Genomic DNA, 9,084 nt, shown 5'->3' on the forward strand with positions numbered 1-9,084 from the left:
GGGTGTGGCTTAAGCCATGTGCACAGAGCAGGAGGGAAGCCAGAGTAGAGTGCAGGATGTATAAGGCAACAGTGTTAGCTTTTGCACACTGCAGATTGTGTGAAGAAATGCACTTTTCACCAGTGGCTGTGCAGTCCACATACCATTTCCACGTAAACTGACTTGGTCCACCCCGACTGAAGCAAAGCACCCGGGCTTGTCCTCTCAAAGCTGCCCAACTCAGAAACTAGCCCTGGTTCATGGAAGTCTTGGGATCCAAAATTAGGATTAATTTGCATATTTACTTTCCATAGTCTTGTACATGGTCATGGACCTCCAAGATAACAAAACAAATAGGTCTGTCTTGGAGAGGGTGAAACAAAGTCTCCCCTTGGAGGCTAGGATTTTAAAGCTCTGTCTCACTTTGGACCAGGAGAGACCAGTCCTTGGAAGGGTGGAGGGGCAGAGAAGAAGAGCCCAGGAGACGGATTGATTCAGTGACTCTAGCAATAGGGATTGGTGTGTCGGAATTAGTGAGACAGGCTCAGGGTTCAGAGCTCCTGTACATAAGATCGCTATGGGTTTCAGATGACTCGACAGCATATGCAACAACATAATCTGCAAAATAATGGCAATTTATTGTAAGATGAGAGACATCTTGGTCCAGAATCACCTGCTTACTTTCAGAGTATTGAAAGTATTTAAATATTTTTTAAATACTTCTTAGAGTATTTTTTATACCTCTTTTAAGGATAAACCAGAAAGTAAGATCTTTTTTTTTTTTTAATCATGCCTAGTCTTGCTAAGGTAATTGTATTCATCTTGATTTTTCCAATATATGTCAATGATTGTAAAAATGATACTTTGTTTAGTATCATTCGAATTGTTAGATCCAGTTTTTTAACCTGCTCGACTGTATAGGCAACTAAGGCAGGATTGGTCTAAGTGCGCTGATGAATTAGATGGAGGATTTGTTCTAATGTGGGAAGAGTGGACAAGGGTGGTGCCTACACTGTGATTCCTGAAGTGCCCTGATTAATCATCATTGTCACCAGCATCACTGTCACCACTACCAACTTCACTGTCATCGCCATGACCCTCCTCATTGCCCACAATAAGAGAATTGATGAAAGCTACCGGCCTCTCAGTCTTCATCTGACTACATCCTTGAGCAGTGTGTGTGTTGATGCTGACCAAGGCTCATCTCACTGCATCAACCCCATGCTCGCTTTTCAGCTGAAATGTGTGAATGCAGAGGTGAGGCATCTGGCCTCAGGAATTCTCTTGTGACCCATGTACATTCTTTGTCCTTGGATGTGAAAACAGCTGTTATGAGTCATCCATACTGATGTGGATCAGAGTCACCTGTGACCATGGGACTGGCCTGTATCTGGTATCAGAAAAGACAAGGGCCCCCTTCATTTTTTCTGAGCTCCAGCCCTCTCTACTGCACATCACCCTGGTGTTAGGATCATATCAAAGTCCCTTGTGGGCCCCTTTCCAGGCACAGAGCATAGAAGCTGTAATTTGTGAGTGATCCAAGCAGAAGACAGCAGATATAAGGCCATTGTGACTGCCTAACCTGAGTCCTGGTGGGACATGTGTCCCTAGACTTCCCCTTATAGGCAAGTGGCTATTGGGTCCTTGACCGGAGTCCAAAAGACTACACTACAGTAAGACTTTCCTGGAACATGTGCCGCCTCCCCCCCTTCCCCAGTCCTCACCCCCGGTATCTATCTTACAGGCGCCCTCAGAAGACCCATCCACCACCAGATGGTCTTCTGAGGGGGCCTGGCAGATAACACAGCTCAGACTGATGAGGTTCTCAGAAGGACCCCAGACTCAGGGAATGTTGACTCTGAGAGGCCGGGCCCACCCACTGGACTGCCCATGATGCTGGCCGGGAGAGCTCAGACACAATGGTGCCTCCTAAGTGAGTGTAATATGCTGCGAGTCTAGTGTGTATCCAAGTGTCTTTGCCATAGTTGCCTGTGGTAGAAGCTGACTCGGGCTGCCAGGGCGTTGTGCTCCCGAAGAGTGTTAATGAATCCCAGTTTTGTTTTTTAGAGACAGCACTGTGATTTCAGATTCCAGCTGCTTGTTCTGGCATCGGCCAGTGGAGGGACGGGGTCAGGCAGAGGAGAGATGGCCGCAGGGTCACGGCAGGGACCAAGTTCCCCCTGCCTTCTGAAGGGGGGGGGGGCAGGGGTCCAAGGGACCAAAACCCTGACGTGTCTGAGCACAGCGGCCACCTTGTTGAGTCAGGGTGGAACCCCAGTTTCTGAAATCATCCGCTCCTGTCATGTGTGTACACAAGCATGTGCACATGTGTGTCTACGTGTGTTCCTTGTGGTTGAGACCATCTACTCTTGGTGCAAAATGCTTTCACTTGTTAACATGTGAAAACACAGAAAAACAAACTTATGAACTGTTCTGCTGTTTCTGGTCCTGGAGTTTGTGCTGTCTGAAATAATACAATAATGTCTGTGTACCTAAGTCTTTGATACATGATTTTAGGTCTGACTTAGAAACTGTTTTTAAATATACATTGATGGACAGGTCCTCCTGGACTTCTACATTGGTTTTAGTCATTCTGGCAGAATAAATAGGCATTTAAGGGTTTTCTTGCCATCTGAGCCCAAACCCGCCCCAACTTCCCAGTCAGATTTATGAGGGGGTGGCAGGGGGCTGCTGTTAGGAATACAATCCCAGAGTCCTCTAGTCTGCCCAGTTAGGCTGTCCCAACAAAGGAAAGTCACATCCTAGTGTTGACTTGCACTACTGGGTCAACTTTGAAGCCACCAAGGTAATTTCTAACCCAAAACCCAGCCCTGGGGCTGGTAGCAGGAAGGAGAGAGTCGGCCTGACAGAGCCATTATGTGTAAGATGGAGACGGGGGTGGAGCAACACCTCCAAATGAGCCCAGACCTCTATGTGTTCCCCCCAAATCTCTGGAGATACTTCTTGAAGGAAGGTGAATATTCTTGGGAGTCTCCATGTAATTATCTCCATGTAATCTCAGAAGAAAAAGGCACTGCCTCAAATATATTTTAAATATATTTTACTTCATCATTGGCATTCCCCCCTGCCCACCCCACTGAAATATTTTCTTTTTCTGAAAATATATGCAGCAAAACATCCAGTAGTTCAACAATTTCCATGCACCAGTGAGTGATATTGATCCTTTCTCAGCCTTTCTTATCTTCCTGCCCTATTAGCATAAACACACTGCCCCCTTATGTTCCCATCAGGAGTAGGTTAAGCTGCAATGCTAACTAAAAGGTCAGCAGTATGAACTCAACCAAGGGACAGATGAGGCAGCCTGCTCCCAATAAGATTGACAGCATTGGAAGCCCTGTGGGCTACAGGACTCTATGCCTTCTGATAGGGTCACTGGTTTTTAAAGTTCTCATCTAATCTTTCAAGTTGCTGGTATCAATTTGATCCTGTTTAGATAGTCCTTAAAAGAACATAATGCTGAAGTAGGCCTGTGTCATTTCTGACTTAGAATTTTACTTGGAATTTTGACCAAAAGGAAGGGCACCAGGGTGACTCAGCTCAGGCCACACTGGCCTTATTCTGTTCTTGTTCTTTTGAAATGAATTCAGATTTCTGGAGACCTCTGAAGAGGGGGAGACTCCACACACCCAGCTGTGCTGCCAAGGGAGGGTCTGTCCATGCCACGTTCACTGGTGGTGTCCTTAGCTCCTGTCTGTGAGCCCTTTGTACCTTGTGTGTAGATGTGTTTATAAAAATAAAATCTCAATGTTGTATAGGCTGTGTCCTGTGCTGGTCCTGTTGACTTATGATTATTCACAAATAAATATTTTCATGGTCATTCTCTTGCTGCCTATTTATTATTAAATAACTATTAAAAGACACCTCGAGTGTCTTTTTTTAGTTATTTTTTCTTGTGATGGAAGAAGACCAGAAGGACCAGGTGATGCCCAGCTGCTTCTGCTGACCTGTTCACAAGGGATGTGGTGGACAGTCCTGGATAATGCAGGAGATAAATGTAGAACAGAACTCAGAAACCAAAAAATGGCCAGACTTAATAATCCATTTTCTTTCTCCTTATTCAGCTTGTAAGGTTTTTTTCCTTATTCCGTTTTTTCATTTGTGGGTTTTTTAAATTTATTTTGAGTGAAAGTTTAAAGCTTACTGCTCTGATGGGGATTGGTGGAACCTTCAAGACAATGGATCTTAGTTACCCTTCTAGCCTAAAAAAAAACCCTTACCTCTCTGGTTAACATTCAGCCAAATAATAGGCCTATAAGGTGAACAGTAAGCCAGGCACTATATATATATTCACTTAAAACAATCAGTTAACCCAGATCCAAAGGCAGCATTTCCTCAGGCATAAAGCTCTGATAGCAGCATCCAAGTGTTAATGGAAATGAGAATCACAGGGTAGATTTGAGAAGAGTTCTGTTACAATGTGAGGATTTCGAATAATGTCATGAAATAAGATGTATATGAATAGTTAAATAGAAACCAATTATCTCTAAACTTTCACTCATTCACAATTTAAAAAATTACATGATCTAAAACATTTGTCAGTACAACTTTCATATTTACAACCCAATGACATTGATTACATGTTCCCTATTTTTTTAAATTACTTTTAATGAAAGTTTACAGAGATACTGGATTTCGATTCATTCATTGTTTTACACTTTTCTCCCTGCCCAACCTCCCCTGCCCCAAGTTTGCTCTTCTCTTTGAAAAGTTAAAAAAAAAATTCTTCCATTGTTATACAATCTCTCCCCCCAAGTCCACTTTGCTATGCAGCCTTCGTTTTGAAAAGTAAAAGAAAAATTCTTTCTGTTATACAATCCCTCCCCGCAAGTCCACTCCAATATGCAGCCTGGACTCATGTCATGACAATAATACCTAATCACATATGCCTTTTAAACAGTTCTCTCCCTCATCTGTTTCAATGCATCCCATTTTTCTCAGTCTCCCCCCAACCCCGTTATACAAAAGTGACACTATACAGTATTTGTTCTACATGTTTCCTATGAAAATCGGGATCCTTTTTCTAAATATCTCATGACTGTTACCAAACTCGATGTCATCCACAAAAAATTAAAAAAGAAATCTTCCAAGAACATCCTTTTGCTTGTTGTTTCATGTAAAGCTGTGTGTCTGCCCACCAAGTCAGGTGGTGGCTTCTGGGAGTGCTTGGTGTCTAGTTCCCAATAATCTCCCTTCTTAAAGGCCAGGGATTCAGAGCCCTCAAGTCCTGTGGGAGCTGATGGGTGAGCACCTCAGGCTCAGAAGGAACACAAGCTCGAGCCCCTTCCTACCAACATGAGAACCAGCTTTGATGACTGACCAAATGTTCAGCACCTCCTGGTTTCCAGTTCCTTCACACCTACTTGTTGGTGGCAGCGTTGGGGCTACTAACTGGTAGAAATCACATTCTCCCTACAGTTCACCTGACCTTTTACAATACAATCTCAGGTCACCCAGAGACAGGCATGGGCAAAGTTAGTGAATGATAGAGAGGGGCATCACACCACTTGGGTCTTTATTAAATGGATAGAGACAATTGGATCTATTTGGAAGATAGTATTTGATGCAAATTTTGTGTCTCTAATAAATGGATTCAAGTAGCCAGCAGAAATGCATGAAACCAGGACTTCTAACTAGTTTGTTCACATTTGACTTCTACTGAAAACTTGAATTTTCATTCCAGATGAATCAGACTCTGTCTTTTAGCATTACCTGATTCAGGTAATCAGTCTATCTGTTCTGCCGAGAGCAGGAGTTCAAGCAAACCAATTTGAAGCTGTGCATGTAATCATACAGGTGCTAGAAGACACAAGGGGATTCTTCTAAAGTCTTACATGGCTGTGTGGCCGAGTGCACTGCTCACCAAGGCCCGAACAGGGGCCCTGAGGATCAAAGTGGGAGACATGACAGGTCCCTGCACATCTCATGTAGATGTGTGTCCCTTTGGCACCTGACCTTCAAAAAGGACTAGGTGTAACTAAGGAAAAGACATTAAACTACTGCTCAGCGTCCTTAGATGGTGCAAACAGAGAAACACTTGTCTTCTAACCGAAAGTTGAGTTGTGAGTCTACCCAGAAAAAAAGGTCTGGAGATGTACTTCAGTCTTTGAAAACCCCACAGTTCCCGTCTGACACACATGGGAGTCCTGTGAGTGGGAGGCACTTTGAGACGCCATGACTCAGAATTGGCTCAATGGCAACTGTTACTTACTCGTTTTTATATTCTATAAACTGGCACGCACCAGTTTTATGGTAGGTAGGGCAACCCATAGCCTAGACTTGAGAAGGGAACCCCTTAGATCCTGTAGGTAGAAGGAGGCAAGATGATCTCTGTCTTTCACAAGTGCTCTTGAAACACATCCTGCATCAGGGTGCAGGGCCATATATCTCTCCCAACCTGTTGAAATCACCTCAAACTTAACTGTCATCCTCTTAGCCTTGGTCAGCCGGGTAAATGTTCCTTCCTTACCAGCCACCCAACATTTGCATCTCCAAACCCCATTCTGGTCTCATTGTGGACGGACAGACCCCACAAGGGTGGCCACAGCCTGGACTTAGAAGAATTAGGCTCACCTGCTCCAAGCAAAGGGACCAAAGTCCTATCAGATGACCAGGAGGTCACAGATGGAGATCATGTGTGTCTAGAGACATCAAGAGAAAATTGTGGCCATGGCACTGATTTTGTGCACCTGCCCAAACATTGACAGTCATCTTTCAGTAACTTTAATGTAAAATAAAAAACTCATCTTTCTTAGCACAGTAAGTCACTACATGAAAACTATGACTGACTGCTCCTCCCTTGCTTTCACTGATGAATACTGTTTACGATGTGCACGAAGGCACATCTCCACTCAGCAGTGCAAGATCACAGGCAGCCGTGGAAAAAAACCCCAAATTTAACCCCCTGTCATCAAGTTGATTCTGACTCACAGCGGCCCTGGAGGACAGGGCAGAAGTGCCCACAGGGTTTCCAGAGGTTAAAGAAAGTCCTCATGGCAAGAAGCTGTGCTGCAATCCCGAAGGCATATGGTTTGGATCCACCAGATGCTTCACTGGAAAAGGATGGGCAATCTCCTCCTGTGCCAGTCGGTCTGACTCGATGGCACACAACAAGGAGAAAAAAAAGAAAGAAGGTGATTTGGTACTATTTTAATGCTTTAACCATTGTGCCACCAGACTTTATTCTTTTACCCATGGAGGCTCTCAAATACAAAAGCAGTTTTTGTTTGTTTGACTTTGGGTGCTTTTGTTTGCTTGTTTTTACATTTCATTGTGGTTTGGGTGAAAGGTTACAGAGGAAATTTATTTTCCAATCAATAATTTCTATTTTTGCTTCGTTAACACTAGTTGCAGTCTTCTCGATGTAATAGCACTTCCCAATTCCTCTCTGATTTTCCAGTTTCCATTTACCCTCTTTTGGGCCCTTTCTTAAATTCTGAGTTTTCTTTTTGGATATTTTGGTTTGTGTGGGTGATTGCTCTGCGGCTCACGCTCTTCACAGTGTTACTGTCCACTTTATAGGCTTATCATCTGTCGGAAAAGTGATTTCTGGTAGTAAGTTCAGTTCCAGGTTTGAAGGATTTCTCAGAGTGATAGACTTTGGAGCTCCACGAGTCTCTTATGTGACCAGTAAGTCTGGCCCTTTTTTATATTTTTTTAATTCTCCTTTTCTCTACATCGTTTAGGAGAAAATGATCCCCAGTTTATATTATGACCCCGATCAGAAAAGTCAGCCGTGGTGGCCAGGCACCATCCAGTTTTTCTGGTTTCAGGCTAATGGAGGCGGTGGTTCATGTGATTGAATTGATGGTTTCCTTGAGTCTTTGATTTTCTTCACTCTTCTTTACTCCAAATGGGAAGAAACCAATAGCTGCATGTTAGATGGCCATTCACAAACTCTTAAGACCCTAGTCACTACTCACCAAAGGAGGAGGTAGAACATTGTTTTTTCTTCTTCTTCTTCTTCTTCTTCTTATTATTATTAACCCAGTATCATTTGTTCTAATGTTTCTTGGCAGCTGCCACCTGTCTGGTGATTCTGTCCAGACCTCCCTGTCCCTGAGGTGTCCCTTTGCAGCCCTCACCGTGGCCCTTCTGCACCATTTTGAGACCCTCCAGGGCTTGGAGGACCCGACAGGCCGCACTTGTGGTGCCTCACCTTACATGGCTGGGCATGGCGCCGTTTCTCTGAGGCCCTGGTACGTCTTGCTCATGGAGCAAACCCCAGCACCACCCCAGAGGTACAGGTGCCATGCTGTGGAAGCAGCTCGTATGTAGAACTGTTCTCATCAGAGGGGGTCAGCTCTTTATGCTTGACCAACCTGACCATGTCTAGCCATTTGGGAACCTTCAGCTTCCCAGACTTTTTTTTTTTTACAGTTGTTAAAATTATTAATTTTAATGAAAATTTACAGAGACTTTGGATTTCCATTCATTCATTGTTGCACTTTTCTTCCTGGCACCTCCCCTCACCCCCCCCCCCCCCTACACTCTTCTCTTCGAAAAGTAAAAGAAAAATTCTTTCATTGTTTTACAATCCCTCCCCCCAGGTCCACTCCACTATGCAGCCTTCGTTCTGGACTCCCATCATGACAGTAATACCTAATCACATATCCCTTTTAAACAGTTTTCTCCCTCATCTGTTTCAAGGCAGTATACATAATTTATCCCATCTTCCTCAGTCTCCCTCAACCCCAATGTCAGTCAGTCCTTTTCACAACAGTGGTACCATGCAGTATTTGTCCTTTTGTGACTGAGATATTTCACTCAGCATAATGTCTTCCAGGGTCACCCATTTTGCACAGCATTTCATGAGTTCCTTGTTTTTCAAAGCAGTGTAGTATTCCATTGTGTGAATATACCAGAGCTTCTCCATCCATTCGTTTGTTGATGGGAAGTTAGGTTGTTTCCAGTTCTTCGCTATTGTGAACAAAGCTGCGATAAACATGGGTGTGCATATATCTGCTTGGATGTCAGTTTGTTGTTGTTGTTATTGTTGTTGTTGTTATGTGCCGTCGAGTCGCTTGCAACTCATAGTGACCCTATGTACAACAGCCCTAAACTCCGCTCTGTCCTGTGCCAATCGCA

The 9,084-nt window shown here is 44.0% G+C and overlaps 1 pseudogene; it reads right to left on the bottom strand.

Annotated features, from left to right (window-relative positions):
- Window positions 1-7,998: 7,998 nt before the first annotated feature.
- The window catches only part of LOC102859463, a 4,548-nt pseudogene continuing 3,462 nt past the window's right edge, over window positions 7,999-9,084 (bottom strand).

Source organism: Elephantulus edwardii, unplaced genomic scaffold (genome assembly GCF_000299155.1).
Source record: "Elephantulus edwardii isolate Elephantulus edwardi_28Jun2011 unplaced genomic scaffold, EleEdw1.0 scaffold00133, whole genome shotgun sequence".
NCBI lineage: Eukaryota > Metazoa > Chordata > Mammalia > Macroscelidea > Macroscelididae > Elephantulus > Elephantulus edwardii.